We start from the raw sequence: 19,839 nt of genomic DNA on the forward strand, positions 1-19,839 counted from the left end.
AGTAGGGAGACCAAAACTGTACACAGTACTCTAAGGTGTGGTCTCACCAATGCCCCATACAGTTGTGGCACAACTTCTCTACTTCTATATTCCACTCTTCCTTGCAATAAAGGCCAATATATTTCCACACCTAGGTTGTCTAACCCATACATAACTTTAAAAACCTCTACCTCTTCTTAATCTTCTTCCACAGTCTGGGGTGTACCCCTATTACAGGGGTCACAAGATTACAGGGGTCCCTGTGGGGGGTCTTCCTATTACAGGGTCCCAGGGGAGACCCTATTACATGTCCCTGTTGGGGGAGGGGTTTCCCCTATTACAGGGATCCCTTTCGTGTGTCTCCCTATTACAGGAGTCCCTGTGGGGGGTCTCACTATTACAGGGTCCCTGTTGGGGAGAGTGGGTGTGGGGTGTGCTTGGGAGAGGAGGTGTGGGTAAATAGTGCATTGTTGAGGGGGGAGGCCCTCAGATGGACTCTGATGGTCTCTACCAGTGTGGCCCTGGTGTGGTGGACCTCGCAGTGGGCCAAGGGGGCACCCATTGCTCCCTGGGTCCACCCCAATTCCATCACATCTGGGTCATGTTGGTAAAAACCACAAGCGATCCATGCCAGTGTGATTCCCGGCTGCGGGAACCGCAAAATCACGGAAGACCCGAGTGTTGGCCATTCAGACCTATTTGCATTTATTTACATCCCCCACTGGTGCATATTGTGGACCTTGTTCACACCGCCAGTGGGGGGGGGGGGGGGGGGGGGGAGGTTGGAGCATTGCGTTCGGACGATTTTTCTCCGACGCCCGATTATCCATCCATCGGGGGACACATTCCGGCCGTTCCGGACTAGGGCTGGGATTCTCCCCTACCCAGCGGGGCGGGGGGTCCCGGCGTAGTGGAGTGGCGCCAACCACGGGCTAGGCCCGTGCCGGAGAGGTTGGCGCCACGCCGACTGGCGCCAAAACCGGCACCAACGGCCTTTGACTCCCGCCGCACGGCATCGGGGCTGGCCGACAGGCCTTCGCCGGTTCGCGCATGTGCCGGTACGTCAGCTACCGCTGACGTCACCACCAGCGCATGCGCAGTAGCGGGGTTCTCTTCCGCCTCCGCCATGGTGGAGGCCGTGGCGGCGGCGGAATAAAAAGAGTACCCCCACGGCACTGGCCCGCCCACCGATCGGTGGGCCCTGATCGCTCGGCAGGCCACCGTGGGGGCATCCCCCGGGGTCCGATCGTCCCGCGCCCCCCAGGAGCCCGGGGACCTGCTCGCGCCGCCAATCCCGCTGCCACCAGAGGTAGTTGAATCCACATCGGCAGGATTGGCCTGTCAGCGGCGGGACTTTGGCCCATCGCGGGCCGGAGAGTTGCCACGGGGGGCACGCCAATCGGCGCGGCGTGATTCCCGCTCCCGCCGATTCCCGGGTGGCGGAGAATTCCGGCCACAACGGGGGCGGGATTTACGCCGGCCCCGGGCGATTCCCCGACCCTGCGGGGGTCGGAGAATTCCGCCCCAGATAACCGCACCCTACATGTGTTAAGAACAATATAATTTGCGTTTATGTATGTATGTTAAGAAAGGTGGAACATGGTTTTAGCTATATATAGATTTTTTTTTTGGAGCTTGGTGCTAAGGAGTTTGGAGGGCCTCTTAGCAAAAGGTCAGGTTTTGATGGGAAAAACATGCAATTTTAATGAGGGTCTCGACTCCCTGAAGTGAAGAAATGGGCTGAAAATGGGCTGGAAGTTTGCCGATTTAGGAGAAAGAATACAAAAGGTAGAAAAAAACTGTGCTGTTACCTATCACCAGGGGTCCAGTGACACACAGAGTCACAGAGAATGACAGTAAAGAAGTACAGAGTGCATATGTCAGAGAGTGAAGAGTTCAAAGATCTCTGACAAGAAGTATTGCAAGGCTGCTGGGGACTGACTTTAGGAAGCTCATGTGTTTGCTCTGTACTTGAAGTAATAGTGAGTTTGAAGAGTGGTCTTGGGTGTCGCAGGGAGTAGATACCAGCTGGGGGGAAAAGCAGCTAGTGGATGCTCAGAAATACACCAAAAGAAAATTGTTTGCAAATGGTCCAGCCTAAGCAAGAACCTTTGATGTTAAGATAGTGGTAAATCTTCACTGGGGCTTTGTGTCTGGAAGGATATTGCCGGGATAAAAGGAGCGGTATGAATCATTTTCCTGTGCTTGTCTTGAGATCTTTCCAACCTTTTTTGTCTGGTATAATATAGTTCACTTTTTTCTGTTTAATAAAAGTTTTATTCTTTATGTTAAAAGTTAAGCAGTAAATTCCTGTGAACTTATTCAGTATATTTCTGCCACGGTTTCTAAAAAGGAACAAAGTTAGGCAACGGAATTCTCCATTGGCGGGATTCTCTGGCCCACCGGTTTTCCGGGGTGATCAGAATGGGAATCCCCATTGGCCGACTGCGGGAACGGAGAATCCCGCTGCCAACGGGGATGCGCTGCGCCGGAAAGTACGGCTGGCGGATCGGAGAATCCTGCCTAGGATTTATCAAGCCAGGTTTTACTCTGGGATCTGGCTTGTGTCGTATTAACATCAGCTGGGATCATAACATGGGCATTTTGATCAAGTAATTGATGACAGCAAGCGACCTGGAGGCACTGCTTAGAACCTCATTGCCTTGTGGATCATCTTATGCAAAACTGAGGCGGCTAATTCAGCAAAAGGAAATTGCACACGCTAAGAGGAGAAACAGAACAATTCCTGCACCGTGTGTCTAGTCGTGCTGGCACAAAGTCAGAAAGGTTTCAAGACAGAAAAGGAAATTGTTTTCAGGATGACAACGTGTCGAAATGGCACGGACTTTACAAACTAGCTTCAATGTGCTGGAATTGCTTCCCTAAACCTTCTCTCCTCCTTTAAGGAACTCCTTCCAACCTCTCACATTGACCGAATATTCAGCCACCTATACTATACCGCAGTTTTATAGGGCAGCACCAATGCGTTTTAAAAGTCATCGGTGATGTTTCAAGAAAAAATAAACCCGTTTCAAGATGTATCCGCATATCGTAACCAGGAGTTTGGCATGTTAACCCGTTTCAACTGAACCACTTTCCTTCCATGGGAGGTGAGCATCACTGACAAGTCCAGCATTTGTCCCAGCATCTCCTCATTTGGTTCTTTAGTAACTCTTTTCTCATTGAGATGCCTGTGAAGCACCTTGGGATGTTTAACTATGCTAAAGGGGCTATATAAATGCCAGTTTTGTTGTCGGGGTGTAAATCCGGAGGGCAGAGATTCACGTCACAACTTTAGGCTGGTTTAGCTCAGTGGGCTAGACAACTGGTTTGTGATGCAGAACAAAGCCAGCAGCACGGGTTCAATTCCCATCCCAGCTTACCCAAACAGACGCCGGAATGTGGTGACCAGGGGCTTTTCACAGTAGCTTCATACTTGTGACAATAAAAGTTTATTATAAGATTATTCACATGAACCACGAGCTTCCCTGTTAGGATATGGTAAGGGAGGAAATTAGTGTCAAATGTTCTGTATAAAAAAAAGGATCTTAAAAATATTAGCAGCGGGCCCATTGCAGACGGAAACTCAAGGGACAGAATTGAAATCCACCCAAAGCGTGTTTATTGCAAAATAACTAAAAGTGATTTGCAAAACAGGATGCATAAATTACCGTTCTTTTTGCATTCAACTCATTAGTTCATTTTAAGGGGTTATTGAATGACTGTGGCTGTATTGCCTAGTCAATGATTTTTTTTTTTTGCTGCTGAATAATTCATTGTTTTCTTTGCAGAGCGAGCAGTAAATAACGGCAGGACTCGAACACTAAAGAAGCACTGCATCGTTGCAAAAGCAGGCTTGGCTGATTCAGCACCAACGTGTCAGAAAGTGAATTTATAATATTGCAGGACTCTTTAACACCTTCGACAATGAATGGTTGGAACACTGGGTTTTGCTCCATTGTGTTGGATAAGCTGTTTGCTCATCAAGCTGCAGAGATTTCCATACCCGCAGCGCCACAGTTTTATCGGGCAGCGTCAATGCGTTTTAAAAGTCATCGGTGATGTTTCAGGAAAAAAAACAAACCCCCTTCAAGATACATCGGCAAACCGTAACAGGGAGGTTGCCGTGTTAGCCCGTTTCTACTGATCCACTTTCGTCATCAGCTTAGTGCCTGATTTCAGGCGGCACGTCAGCACAGTGGCTAGCACAATTGCTTCACCGCGCCAGGGTCCCGGGTTCGATTCCCGGCTTGGGTCACTGTCTGTGCGGAGTCTGCACGTTCTCCCCGTGTCTGCGTGGGTTTCCTCCAGGTGCTCCGGTTTCCTCCCACAGTCCAAAGATGTGCGGGTTAGGTGGATTGGCCACGCTAAATTGTCCCTCGTGTCCAAAATTGCCCTTAGTGTTGGGTGGGGTTACTGGGTAACGGGGATAGGATGAAGGTGTGGACTTGGGTAGGGTGCTCTTTCCAAGAGCCGGTGCAGACACGATGGGCCAAATGGCCTCCTTCTGCACTGTAAATTCTATGATCTATGTAATGGACAGTGCAGACTTAATGGGCTGAATGGCCTCCTTCTGCACTGTAAATTCTATGAAAAAAGAAAATCCAGGCCATCACTGCAAGAGCTCCTGAGGGTAGTGAGGCCAAATCATCTTCATAGATAACCTTCCTTTCATCACAAGGTCAGAAGTGGGGATGCTCGGTGATGACTGCACAATATTCAGCACCGTTCACGACTCCTCAGATAATGAAGTAGTCCATGTCCAAATGCAGCAAGACCTGGACTATCCAGGCTTGGGCTGACAAGTGGCAAGTAACATTCACGCCACTCAAGAGCCAGGCAATGACCATCTCCAACAAGCGAGAATCTCGCCATCTCCCCTTGGAATTCAATGGCATTACTATCAACATCCGAGAGGGGGGTGGGGGTTACCATTGAACTGTGGCGATTAACTCAAGTCTTGACTTTCCAAAGCCTGTCCATCATCTACAAGGCACAAGTCAGGAGTCAGATGGAATACTCTCCACTTGCCTGGATGAGTGCAGCTCCAACATTCCAAAACCCTGACACCACCCAATATGAAGCAACCCGCTTGATTGGCGCCCCATGCAAAATCATTCAATCCTTCCACCACCAACACGCATGCAGTGTGGACCATCTACAAGATGCACTGCAGAAACTCACCAAGGATCCTTAGACAGAATCTTCCAAACCCATGGCCACTACCATCTAAAACACAAAGGTAACAGACAGGTGGGAACACCAACAACTGGGAGTTCCTCTCCAATTCACCTACCTTCCCAACTTAGAACAATGGTTGGGATTTTCCATTCACCATTAGAAAAGAGGAAGTGCGATCCATTAGCTGCTTTGATGTGATGAGGAGCTGTCAATCATAGCAAGTGTGTTTATAAACATTGGGTGGTTGGCATCAAAGCAGGGTAGTGGAGATGCATTCAAGCGTGAAGGGAAAGATAAATAAACAATCGGCCAAGCATCTGTGCCTGAACCGTTAATCTGTCAATCACAGGCGAGTGAAAGATACTGCTCTGTCAAATTGAATGGCTGCTTAACAATTATAGGGTGTCAGTGAATCTGACGACTTTTCGAGAGCTGTGGGCTTTCGAGGAATCCTCTGACACTTGTAAAAGCTGCTATTTGAAAGAATGTTGCCTGAGAGAGCAGATGTTAGGAAAGGGAAAGTGTTCCTGCTTTGATTCTTCACTGATATTCCTGGACTGCTCATCAGTTGTCAGGCAGAGCAGTTCAGGCTGAGGAGATCACCTCAGGGTTTAAAAACCTCAGTCTAGGAGGACGCTGTTGAACAGAGGGCTGCCTGAGATCATCATGCCAAGGGTGAACAAAGAGAACAGCGAAAAGGACAGTATAGGAACAGGCCCTTCGGCCCTCCAAGCCTGTGCCAATCACACACGGTGATCTTAAGGTTTCCCAGGATTGGAAGGGGCAGGCCAGACATAGTATCCCTATTCTCACGGGGTCCCGAGTTCAAACCCTCATCCACTGCCCGATCCCACACAACCCCAGGATACTTGGGGAAGCCCCCTCTGCAGCCTGGCAGTGGCAGAGGGGCACATTACTGATGGACTGACCTGCCTTGAACCCCCCCCCCCCCCTCAGTACCCACTGCGCAAGGCGTAGGTGTGACTGCCAGGATGTAGATGTCATGGTGCCAGGGCAGTGCACCATTGACAATGTCAGAGGGTGAGGACTGAAGGGGGTGGCTGAAGGGGGGATAGCGAGTCGGGTCACACTCATATGTGCGTGGGGTGGGGGTGACCTGTAGTGGAGGATTTTGCCCCTCCTTGATGAGGGATTGGGGGGGCCCTCCTTGTCAGCGGGAGGATCAATGTTTGCATTGCCTCTGGCTCACAATGGTGGCCCGAATCCGAGCTTTTAATGGAATCCGATCAGGTCTCTCACTATGCATAGATTTGTATGGCCAAGGACTTAGACCACCTGGCTGCCACTCCAAGCGGCAACAGAGACCAATCCGGACTCTCCGCTGGTGGGAGCTTGAGACTCGAGAACAGAGAATCCTGCCCTATATCCTTCACTCTCGATGAGTCAAAAATCCTAGAATTCCCTACCTAACGGCACTCCGGGTATACCTATACCCCATGGACTGCAGCGGTTCAAGAAGGCAGCTCACCACCAGCTTCTCTGGGGCACTTTCTCTGGGGCAAATAAGGATGAACAATCAAAGCTGGTCCAGCCAGTAAAGCCCACCTCACAAGAATGAATTTTTAAAAAAACTACAAAACTGATCTCACTGTAGGGCTGAAGGATTGATGGTGATGGACCATGATGTGGAGTCGACTTTGCCTTTTTTTTGTGATGAAGATGTTTTGGGAGGGAGGGGTGGTGCGGTCAGAAGCTCAGAACAAACTCGATCACACAGAAATAAGACACTGTGGATGCTTAAAGTCTGAAGTGAAAGTGGACAATGTTCCAAATACTCAGCAGGGCCTGGCAACATCTGTGAAGAGAGAAACAGGGTCAACTTTCACCTCTGTGAACTTTCATCAGAACTGACGATAAGCCATTGACCTGAAAGGTTTGTCTCTCCTTCCGTAGATGCTACCTGACCTGTTTCTCTTTTTGCATTTTCAGCTTTTATTTAGGCGGCAGTGATTCCCGATTTGGACTGTCTTAGCCGAGCGCAGCCAGGGTCCCTTTTGCACTCAGCATCCCACAGAGAGGTGGAATGAAAGAGCAGCCGGGGATCTTGCTCCTGCTCGCTGCCTACTGACTCTTGTCGCAATGGCTATGGGGTGAACGCTTGCACTGGCCTGATGGCTTCGATGGCCCTGGCTGCTGTCTGCTGTCGCCCAATAGCTCACCAACACTAGAGTTCAGGTCGACACATTAAGAATAACTATGTGATTGAACGTACAGATGTCAGTCAGCACTGACTGAACAAAGTTGTGCAGGAATCAGACACACTTCATCTTGTGATAGTACCCAATGCAAAAATGCAATCGATTATCGTGCAGGGATTTACTTCAGGTCAATACAATTAATGCACAGGTACCACCGCAGACCAACAATAATCTTTACTGTCACATGTAGGCTTACATTAACACTGCAACTGTGAATAGCCCCTAGTCGCCACACTCCGGTGCCTGTTCGGGTACGCAGAGGGAGAATTCAGAATGTCCAAATGACCTAACAGCACGTCTTTCGGGCCTCGTGGGAGGAAACCGGAGCACCCGGAGGAAACCCACCCAGACACGGGGAGAACATGCAGACTCCGCACAGACAGTGACCCAAACCGGGAATCAAGCCTGAGACCCTGGCGCTGTGAAGTCATAGAGCTAACCACTGTGCTATCTGGAAATACATCTTTCTCAATTTGTAAGGCCTGATAGCCTTCATAGATATATATATCAAACAACACTCTGAAGTAAAATCTGGTGCAATTCCAAATTTAAATAAGAAATTAGGGTAGCCCGAGAGTTTGATGCGTCACCAATTCTCATCAATTGAAGAAGTGTAGATTCTGATGCAACTAATTGCGCTCATCATCAAATTTAAATGATGGTGACCTACGGTAATCTTTTCTGATCACCGGTCTCATTACAACTTTGAGCCATTGCATCATTACGTGTTCTGGCTTGGAGAAAGGCAGATGTGTTTGCTTCTGCCAGCCACCCTTTGCATTGGTGTTAACTACAGCACAGAGCAGCATCAGAAACTGGCTCCACCATCGTGAGTTACATGGGGGGGGAGGGGCGAGGGGTGAGGTTATGAAGGGGCTGCAGAGCGAGGACCGAATAGTAACTCACTTGTGGAATCTTCGTCAGTCCTCTTGCTGTCACATCCTACAAGTTCCGATGCTCGTTGAATCACAGAATCCCTACGGTGCAGAAGGATGCCACTCGGCCCATTGAGTCTGCACCGACCCTCCGAAAGAGCATTCTTCATAGGTCCACTTACTCCCTTACCCCACCCTATACCTGTAACCCCCCCAATTGAACCCAAACCCCACCTAAGCTGCACATCCCTGGACACTATGGGGCAATTTAGCATGGCCGATCCTCTTAACCATTGGCTGTGGGAGGAAACTGGAGCACCCGGAGGAAACCCACGCAGACACTGGGAGAATGTGCAGACTGCACACATACAGGGCCGTAATTGAACCCGGGGCCCCTCGCGGCGCGAGGCAGCGGTGCTAACCACTGCCACCACGCTGCTTGTAGTCTTTTCATTTTCTTTTTTGGTCATTTCTGATGCAGGAATTATTGACTTTCCTCTCACCCCGAGTTCTGTCTGTGTGTAACACTCTCTCACCACTTGGTTCAGCAGGGTATGGGTTCGAGCCCTATTCCAAGGATGTAAGAACACAATCAGGCTGCCTCTTCTGGGCAGTACTGAAATAGAGCTGCACCTTCAGCTGTGTTTTGGAGGAGACAGTTGATGAGACCATCAATTCACGCGACACGTGGTTAGAAGTGAACAGTGGTTTTAATCGTCTTACAGCAGAGCCTGCCTGTGACGAGATGAACTCTAGATGAACTGGCAGGCAGACTCCGACTGTCAAGCTTTATACAACCAGTGGGGGGGGGAGGAGCCATGGGTGGAGCCAAGGGTGGAGCCCAGTACAAACTTCCGTACATTCCCAGTACACCTCCCCCTAGGGGCAGAGCCACGCAACTGCTCGTGTGCCGAGCTTATAGAGGCATGGTGCAACATGTGTGATAACAGTGTGAATTATGCTATTATGATTCACCGCAACAGTAAAACCAGAATCCTCTCTGTCCACTCAGGTGGCTGCAAGAGATCTGTGACACTTCTTGGTCAGCAGCAGGCAAGTACTCCCTGGTGACCTGGCCAATATTAATCCCACACCCAACACCACTAAAAAAATATTTGATCGTGGATGAAAGGATTTTGAGGTAATGTCACTGGCCTGGTGATCCAGAGGCCCAGACTTGTACACTGGGGAGGTGGCTTCAAATCCCACCACGGCAGCTGAAGGAGCTTAGATTCATTTAATTATTGCCTGGAATTGGAAAGCTGGTCTCGGGGATGGTGACCATGAAACCATCATTGACGTTTGTAAAAGTCCATCTGGTTCATCCATATCCGTGAGAGAAGGAAATCTGGCACCCTTACCAGTGACCTAGAAGCGGGCAGGTTGTTTCCACTGGCGGGTGAAAGCAGAACTAGGGGGCATAACCTCAAAATAAGGGGAAGTAGATTTAGGACTGAGTTTAGGAGGAACTTCTTCACCCAAAGGGTTGTGAATCTATGGAATTCCCTGCCCAGTGAAGCATTTGAGTCTCCTTCATTAAATATTTTTAAGATAACGATAGATAGTTTTTTGAAGAACAAAGGGATTAAGGGTTATGGTGTTCGGGCTGGAAAGTGGAGCTGAGTCCACAAAAGATCAGCCATGATCTCATTGAATGGCGGAGCAGGCTCGAGGGGCCAGATGGTCTACTCCTGCTCCTAGTTCTTATGTTCTTATGATCTACATGTGACCCCAGAGCCAGAATAAAATGGCTGACTTTCAACTAAATGCTCTGGCAAGGGATGAACAAACCATTCTAGCCTTGTGAGCGACGCCCGTGGAAGACTTTAAAGAAACAATGATGTGGAGATGCCGGCGTTGGACTGTCTGCTTTTCTGCATCTTTGTAGAAACTTATTTAAAGAAACAAGTCCTCGCTGTTTGAGGGAACGTGCAGCTTCAGCGTTTCCGACAACGGCACACTTTATAAAATGAAGATAAAAGCAAGTGACTGCGGACGCTGGAGTCTGAAACAAAAACAGAAAAATGCTGGACAATCGCAACAGATCTGAGAGCATCTGCGGAGAGGGAAGGGAGCTAACGTTTCGAGTCTGCATGGCTCTTTGTCAAAGCTTTGTCAAAACTTTAGAAATGTTTCATTTGGCTGAAAAGTGTTTTGTGACACCCTGAGGATTCGCCTGGGGTGGGGGGGCTGCTGTACAAATACAAATCTTCATGTTTTATTTAAAGTTGAAAATACCAGAGCTGAGCCCAATGTCTTTCTTCTTACTACTTTTGACAGACCTATATTTCTATAATCGCATCACTCAGTGTGTTATGAAAATTTCAAGGACTGTCAATTCCTTTGCACTTTTCAGCTTTATTTCTTCATTAAGTTTGGGTTTTGAGGAAAATAAAGCAATACAACGATCAAGAGAAGTTTCATATTTCTCCAGAGGCCCAACCAAAAGGATATCCATGGATTCCCTTTATTACGAGTCCCCGGTGTCCTCGTGTTACCTGGGTGCCAGATTGCACTCAGTAATCAATATTTGCAATGAATGGCTGGATCACGAGGGCAGAAAAAACCCATTAAATCCTGTTTCCTTTTATTGTGATTTATATTGTTATTAAATTGCGTATAAATCACTCTCAGACAGATATATCCTGGGGTAGGTTATTAGCAAGCGGAATCATAAATGTTACGGAATATGGATTGCAGCATGTTGTAACACAGTGGAAGAATTGAAAATGTGCTCTCCCTATTAAGGTGCAAAAATAATAATGGCTGCTCCACCACTTATGATGAATCAGAACATGTAAAATCCTGTCATATTTAATATCAGGTTCACAGTATATTAGAGGTGCAATGGCTATAACATATGAATAATTGATTTTTTTAATGAAAAGTAATCTGTTATTCCATATTGCAATCATTGCACGCTGTTATTTAAGAGAATATTCCTTTATTTTTTCCATAGTGTGCCATGTAGTGTCTACAAACTCTCTTTGTGTTTCAAATTCTAAGGTATTAATACATACATAATGCAGTTTGTATTTCCCTTTTTCTGGAGGCTTGAGCCTCAGTAAGGAAGGACTTCAACAGTTGCGTTTTTGGCCCGGGTCTCCTGCACTTTCCCGTTTCTTTGCTCCATCTTAGGTGGCCGTGTCCCCAGCATCCCTAAGCTCCAGAATTTCCTTCCAGAATCTCCCCGCCTTCTTACCCTAATCCTAACCCAAAATTGCTTCAATAGGCAATATCAGTGCTATGTGTATCCATTAATTTGAACGCCAAATTTTGCACCCCATGGAAGGGGGGTGGCACGGCGGCACAGTGGGTAGCACTGCTGCCTCACAGCGCCAGGGGCCCGGGTTCAATTCCGGCCTCGGGTGACTGTCCATGTTGAGCTTGCACTTTCTCCCCGTGTCTGCGTGGGTTTCCTCCGGGTGCTCCGGTTACCTCCCACAAAGATGTGTAGGTTGGGGGAGGGGGGAGAGGATGTAGAGCGGTCCCGGGGTTAGGGGGGTGCTCTTCCGGAGGGTCGGTGCAGACCTGATGGACCGAATGGTCTCCTTCTGGCACTGTAAGAATTTTATGGTTTTATGGTACCCTGCCTTGACTCCAAAAGGTTACAACCTATAAATCAGCCTTGTAACATGATAAAGTCAGAGGCAAGTTACATAAATCACAGTAACATTAATCACGCTGAACTACAAAGTGACTTTTTAAGTGCCTTTATTAACATATCCTTCTCGGAGGTCTCAGCCTTTTAAAAAGCCCTTTGCTTCAGTTGATGTTCTTGCAAAAAAAAACCCTGCAAAAAAATAAAGATTGGCAGGAGATGACAGTCAATAGCGACACCCGAGGTCGTGGGGTTGCCACAGCCTGGGACAATTTCTACTCGAGGTGCACAGCAGGCAGTTGGCACCAAGTTCCGCCTGGCAAAACATTAGTACAAACTGGAAAGAAGTAGGGTCAATCTTTTTCTAAATAATATTCAGTGGCACAAATAGGCTTACATTCACACTGCAATGAAGTTACTGTGAAAATCTTTCCAAGCACCACTGGTCAGGTTGCTCATTGCCACCACAAATGGGTGCTTGCTCTCACTAACGGGGAACCTTTTCCTTCTAGCAGATGGAAAATGGTCACTTGTTGGAATAAGAACTTGGAGAGAAAGATGGAATTTATTGTATCTACCCAGTCAGGAACATCTATAGGATAGTCTGTTAACGCTCACCGTGCAGTTACCTTTTTAAAAAATATTCATTTACGGGATGTGGATGACGCTGGTTAGGCCAGCATTTATTGCCCATCTCTAGTTGTCCTTCAGAAGGTGGTGGTGAGCTGCCTTCTTGAGCCTCTGCAGTCCTTCAGGTGTAGGTATACCCATTGTGCTGTTAGGGAGGGAGTTCCAGGATGTTGCCCCAGCGACAGTGAAGGAACGGCCGATGTATACAAATCAGGGTGGTGAGTGACTTGGAGGGGAACCTCCATATATGGTGGGGTTCCCAGGTATCTGCTACTCTTGTCCTTCCGGATGATAGTGGTCATGCTACCTCCTCTTTGATGTCAGGTTGGATGGAGGCAGGTGTTAAAAGCTCACCGCCTTGAATCCATGCAGCAGGGACTTGAAAGAGAAACCTCTGACTCAGAACCAAGAGTGCTTCCAAATGAGACACTTTCCACCAGTAATGCCACGGGAGACCGGCTGGTAGATTTTAAGAATTGCCACCAAACCTTTCATTGCTGTCATCAGCACATGTCTTATCTAAATTGGGCCGACTAGTAAAACGAAAGGTGCTTATTTCAAAGTATAAACAAGCAGTGGGAGAGGTGCATCTTAAAATGTTGGTTATTGTTAACAGGAGCAACTTTGGAGCTGAATCAGCAGGGTGATTGTTGGTGTGATTTAGATCTGAAGAATAACTTAGTAATAAAACAAAACTATTCAAAATAATACAAAATTCTCAACTTTAACTTTCAAGCAGTCACTGTGCAATTATCACCTCACACTTAACATGCATTGTGCTATGTCATCCATACATAGAAACATAGAAATTAGAAGCAGCAAGAGGCCATTCGGCCCTTCGAGCCTACTGCGCCATTCATTATGATCATGGTTAATCTTCAAGTTCAATACCCTGACCCCACCTTCCCCCCATATCCCTTGATCCCTTCAGCCCCAAGAGCTGTATCTAATTCCTTCTTGAAATTACACAAATGTTTTCGCCTCAACTACTTTCTATGGTAGCGAATTCTACAGATTCACTACGCTCTGAGTAAAGACATTTCTCCTCACCTCAGTCCTATAAGGTTTAAACCTTATCCTAGTTCAGGACTCCCCCACCATCGGGAATATTCTTTCTGAATCTACCCGGTCTAATCCTGTTAGAATTTTGTAAGTTTCTATGAGATTCCCCCCCCCCCCCTTACTCTTCTAAACTCCAATGAATATAATCCAAATTGACTTAGTCTCTCCTCACATGACAGTCCCGCCATCCCAGGAATCAGCCTGGTAAACCTTCACCGCACTCCCTCCCTAGCAAGAACATCCTTCCTCAGATAAGGACATCAAAACTGCACACAATGCTCCAGTGTGGCCTCACCAATGCCCGATAAAATTGCAGTAAAACATCTCTATTCCCATACTCAAATCTTTTTGCTAAGAAGGCCCACGTACCATTTGCCTCCTTTACTGCCTGCTGTACCTGCGCGCTTACTTTCAGCGACTGATGCTCGAGGACACCAAGGTCTCACTGAGTATCCGCCTCTCTCAATTCACACCCATGCAAATAATAACCTGCCTTCCTACCCAGCTTCTCAGGCACCAAGGCCTCACCTGTTGGCACAGGAGCTGCCTGTCTTTCCTCTTTGGTTGACTTTAATCTATTCGTACCATGCTGATGTTTGGCAACCATGCCATGTCTCCATCCACCACTATCGCAGCCAGTGTTACAAAACGAAAAGGCTTGCCCTTCACCACTTGAGGACCAAAGCACCTGAGAACTAGTGAAATACTTTAAGTGTGGTCACTGTTGTAAAATAGGAAATGCAGCAGCCAATGTGAGCACGCGAAAGATGGCAACGATCAGATAATCTCTTTCAGCAATATTGGGCAAGGGATAAATATTGGCCAGAACTAAGGGGGGTTGCAGTAACAGAGAGACCATATTGAAGGTGGCTGGCAAGGCCGTTTGGAGACAGAAGTTAATAAAGCATATACATCCCAGCTTTTTATAATAGGGGCACAAAGAGCAAGGTGATTATGCTGAACTTGAATAAGACACTGGACCAGCCTCTGCTGGGGCATTGCTTCCAGTTCTGGGTGCCGCGCATTAGGAAGGATGTGAAGCTGCAGGAAAGAGTGCAGAAAAGATTCATGAGAATGATTCCAGGGATGAGGGACTTCAATTGTGAGGATAGGTTTGAGAAGGATAGGTTTGCTGCATAAGATAAAGCTGCATGGCATTAAGGGTGAAGTAGTAGCATGGATAGAGGATTGGTTAATTAATAGAAAGCAAAGAGTGGGGATTAATGGGTGTTTCTCTGGTTGGCAATCAGTAGCTAGTAATGTCTCTCAGGGATCCGTGTTGGGCCCACAATTGTTCACAATTTACATTGATGATTTGGAGTTGGGGACCAATGTGTCCAAGTTTGCGGACGACACTAAGATGAGTGGTAAAGCAAAAAGTGCAGAGGATACTGGAAGTCTGCAGAGGGATTTGGATAGGTTAAGTGAATGGGCTCGGGTCTGGCGGATGGAATACAATGTTGACAAATGTGAGGTTACCCGTTTTGGTAGGAATAACAGCAAACGGGATTATTATTTAAATGATAAAATATTAAAACATGCTGCTGTGCAGAGAGACCTGGGTGTGCTAGTGCATGAGTCGCAAAAAGTTGGTTTACAGGTGCAACAGGTGATTAAGAAGGCAAATGGAATTTTGTCCTTCATTGCTAGAGGGATGGAGTTTAAGACCAGGGAGGTTATGGGTTATGCTGCAATTGTATAAGGTGTTAGTGAGGCCACGCCTGGAGTATTGTGTTCAGTTTCGGTCTCCTTGCCTGAGAAAGTTGTACTGGCGCTGGAGGGTGTGCAGAGGAGATTCACTAGGTTAATCCCAGAGCTGAAGGGGTTGGATTACGAAGAGAGGTTGAGTAGACTGGGACTGTACCCATTAGAATTTAGAAGGATGCAGGGGGGATCGTATAGAAACATATAAAATTATGAAGGGAATAGATAGGATAGATGCAGGCAGGTTGTTTCCACTGGCGGGTGAAAGCAGAACTAGGGGACATAGCCTCAAAATAAGGGGAAGTAGATTTAGGACTGAGCTTAGGAGGAACTTCTTCACCCTAAGGGTTGTGAATCTATGGAATTCCTTGCCCAGTGAAGCAGTTGAGGCTCCTTCATTAAATGTTTTTAAGATAAAGATAGATAGTTTTTTGAAGAATAAAGGGATTAAGGGTTATGGTTTTAGGGCCGAAAAGTGGAGCTGAGTCCAAAAAAGATCAGCCATGATCTAATTGAATGGCGGAGCAGGCTCGAGGGGCCAGATGGCCTACTCCTGCTCCTAGTTCTTATGTTCTAAGTTGGGACTGTTTTCTCTGAAAAAAAGATCACCGAGTGGAGATTTGATAGAGGTATTCAAAATCAGGAAGGGTCTGGACAGAGTCGATAGGGAGAAACTGTTCCCGCTCGTGGCACAGGTTCAAAGTAATTGACAAGGAAAGCAAAGGGGCACGAGGGAAAACATTGTCACCCCGTGAACAGTTAAGGTCTGATTAATTCTTCTGCTTGAGAAACTGCAGTGGAGGTAGGTTCAACTGAAGCATTCAAAAGGGAAGGTAGATGTTCAAGGTTAAGGTGGGCAGCACGGTAGCACAAGTGGATAGCACTGTGGCTTCACAGCGCCAGGGTCCCAGGTTCGATTCCCTGCTGGGTCGCTGTCTGTGCGGAATCTGCACGTTCTCCCCGTGTCTACGTGGGTTTCCTCCAGGTGCTCCCGTTTCCTCCCACAGTCCAAAGGTTAGGTGGATTGGCCATGATAAATTGCCCTTCGTGACCAAAACGGTTAGGAGGAATTATTGGGTTACGGGTATAGGGTGGAAGTGAGGGTTTCAGTGGGTCGGTGCAGACTCTATGGGCCGAATGGCCTCCTTCTGCACTGTATGTTCTATGTTAAGGGGAGACGACACTAGTTGAATTGTTCATTTGGAGAGTCAGTGCAGGCACCATGGACCAAGTGGCCTCCTTCTGCACTGTTCCAATTCTGTGATCCTGAGAACTTCCTTGTCTTCGGAAAGAGCGGCATGCAATATTGAAATCCATCTGAGAGGGAGGCCGGGGCATCGGTGTAATCTGCAAGGGGGCACCTTCGACAGGGCAGTGGCCTGCTGAAGTGTCAGCCTTGATGTTTAAGTCTCCGTGGTAGGACTACGAGCTTCTGACTCGGAGCTGAGGTCGCTACCCAGTTACCCTTGGCCCATCTTGTACATAATGAAAGGACGCAAATCTTTCCAGGCCAGGCCAAATCCAAAAGTGCACTGCATGTGAGCAGTGGGACACCGGCTTCAATCCAGAAGCTAAATATGGATGGACTAATCCATTCACCCCATCTCATTGACTTTACAATGTCCTCATCACAGCATCCAACTGATTGAGGCATTGAGGAAGCAGCATGTGACCAGCACATCTGATTCGCTGAGGCCGGATTTGAGAGAATGCTGGACGCAGTGGAAGAGAGGCGGGACACCCTCTTCCCCAGGGAGGGCAGGGGACAGGAGTCCACCATCATGAACAGGGCCTGGGAGAGGGTATCAGAGGTGGTCAGCGCTGCCAGCCTCGCCAGGAGGACTGGCACCCAGTGCCGAAACAAGATGAGCGACCTCCTTCGGGCAGCTCGGGTGAGCCAACACCTGTGCCCCTGGCATCACCGTGAGTCACCCGTCACCGCTCACCATCCCAGAATCATGATTCTACGGTTCTAACAAGCCCACTTCCCCAAAGGATATATGGGCCCGTTAGATGGCATGGTCAGCACACATGCAGGGACCACCCATGCGCACAGTGGAATGTGATCCTGAAGGCAGAAGTCAGCCTTTGTCAAATGCTGAGGAGCACCAGAGCTCATCTCACAGCGAGTCGTCGTCATCCTCCATCCCGTGGGCAAGGTTCGTTAATACTGCCAACCCAGCGCCAACACCCTGAGTGCCAGCACCTGGCAACCCAGTGATTGAGCTTGGCCATGGCCATCACGTTGGTGATGCTGCTGGGGCCTGAGGGTTTCCAGAGGGGTGGCCTGGGTGAGCTCCAAAATGATGGGAGGGTCTCTGAACATTTACAGGACGCAGTGAGCAGTCAGCAGAGCGAACAACCAAGGACCTGTAAGCAGCACCAAAGGGGCGTGTTTAAAAGCCAGACTGTAGCAACGGTCTGAGGCAGGCCTCCCCGATCCCGAAGGGGCACCTAAGCTGCTCCCTGCTACTCCCTCAAGCCCGGGCAGCAACCCCCAGCAAGCCTGGTCATTTTGGAGAGTTTTCAAGATATTTCTTAACTTCTTGCTCCCCATCAGCAACCAAGGCGCCCAGGCTGTGCTTGTAAATACTGGCACCAATTGGCGCCCACACGACTTCCGCCTGAGATGGGCGGAGCTTGGCGGAAGGGCAGAGCATACTGTCCAATCCCCTAATGATATTGAAATCCGTGCAAATGACGGTTTTGCATGGGACCACCAGTATAAATCGTATCGCCGCCAGTGATGGACCGCCGCATGGCGGGGACACTGAACCTCAATTTGTAGTTTCCCCGCGATTCTCTGAGGTTTACGTTTTCAGCATTGTGAAGCGGAGAAGCCAGGCCGCTGTTGAAGTTGTTGCCTGGATTTCGATGTTTCTTTTCTTCTCGCTGGACCTCTGGTGTAGGTCGAATGCAGACTCGCTCTTTGTTTTTCCTCATTTGCCTACCGATTTGGGATTCAATTATATATGACCTTGGTGTGTCCGGCTTCAGCAACAATTTTTGCTGAGCTCCAGGTTTTCATGATTGGATTCTGTTCATGTACACATTACCCTTTCAGCGACTCAGGGAGGGATTTAACATATTTGTTGAAGTGCTGACCTCCTCTTTCTTGTGCTTCAGAGAATTGTCTCACTTCTTCCTGGTCACTAGTGTGGCATTAAAGAAATGTACAGCATGTGAAGAGTTAATGTCATGTTACAATTAGCCACTAGATGGAGCTAAGGACAGTAGTATACCCCTCACCATCTGGCCTGGGCTTGCAAAATACTACCAACCATCCTGGTTTGAGACAATTCACACCTATTTAACCTGCTCCATCTGGACTTGTAAAGACTTAATTACCTGGATAGACTCGCATTCAAAGTGTCGTCTTGCATTTTTGACTTTGTCTATATATATGGATTGGATTGGATTGGATTTGTTTATTGTCACGTGTACCGAGGTACAGTGAAAAGTATTTTTCTGTGAGCAGCTCAATAGATCATTAAGTACATGGGAAGAAAAGGGAAGAAAAGAAAATACATAATAGGGCAACACAAGGAACACAATGTAGCTACATAAACACCGGCATCGGGTGAAGCATACAGGGGTGTAGTGTTAATGAGGTCAGTCCATATGAGGGTCATTTAGGAGTCTGGTAACAGCGGGGAAGAAGCTGTTTTTGAGTCTGTTCGTGCGTGTCCTCAGACATATGTTTCTGGAACCTACCTCTTCATTCCCCTGAGGAAGGAGCAGTGCTCCGAAAGCTAGTGATTCGAAACAAACCTGTTGGACTTTAACGTGGTGTTGTAAGACTTCTTACAATAGTATAAAAGGCACTGGCTCTTAGGCTTCGGGGAGAGATTGGACTGGAAGAGAGGAACGTGCGTAGTAGAGCTAGAGAGGATAGAATATAGTGACAGAGTATAGAGATAGGGTTGGTGAGTGTAGTTTAATATAATCTATTTGTTTACTATAGGAATAAGTATCAAATTTTATTTTAAGTCGCGCAACTAAATTTAGCTGTGTTGATGAACATCGCTTCAGGTGTCTTTGTGAACACAGCGCTTTTCATCCTGAAGTCAACCTCACAAAGATAGCCACAACTAGGCTGAGGTATTTGGCAGAGCAGTCCTATATTTCCGTCCACTCAGCAACTCCGCAGGTGATTTCAAGTCAGCTTTGAGAGGCAGAGAGCGGAGTGACCATAAGGCAGGTTTTGAGTCTTCCTCTGTATTTCAGCATTTTGCAGAGTTCCTTTGGTTCTTTGTCTGCAAGGCCGTGTTCTGCTGGGTCATGAGGTGATGATGATGTTGAACGCACGCTGCTCAATTCCCGAGCTGTTCTGTGTGTAACTGGGTACCATTGTCACATATTCATCTTTCAGGAATGCTTCGCTCAGCAAGCCGAACTCCTATTGTTGAGGCGATTGGATAGACTGCAGTTATTTTCCTTGGATCAACGGAGACTGAGGAGGGACATGATCGAGAGAAAAAGATTATGAAGGGCCGCACGGTAGCACAGTGGTTAGCACTGTTGCTTCACAGTGCCAGGGTCCCAGGTTCAATTCCCGGCTTGGGTCACTGTTTGTGCGGAGTCTGCA

At 47.9% G+C, this 19,839-nt stretch overlaps 1 protein-coding gene across 1 annotated transcript in view; it reads right to left on the minus strand.

Annotated features, from left to right (window-relative positions):
* Positions 1-19,839, minus strand: part of LOC119978264 (translocase of chloroplast 108, chloroplastic-like) — a 56,045-nt gene that overhangs the window by 26,610 nt on the left and 9,596 nt on the right. The window lies entirely within an intron of this gene.

The sequence above is a fragment of the Scyliorhinus canicula genome, chromosome 1, assembly GCF_902713615.1.
Source record: "Scyliorhinus canicula chromosome 1, sScyCan1.1, whole genome shotgun sequence".
NCBI lineage: Eukaryota > Metazoa > Chordata > Chondrichthyes > Carcharhiniformes > Scyliorhinidae > Scyliorhinus > Scyliorhinus canicula.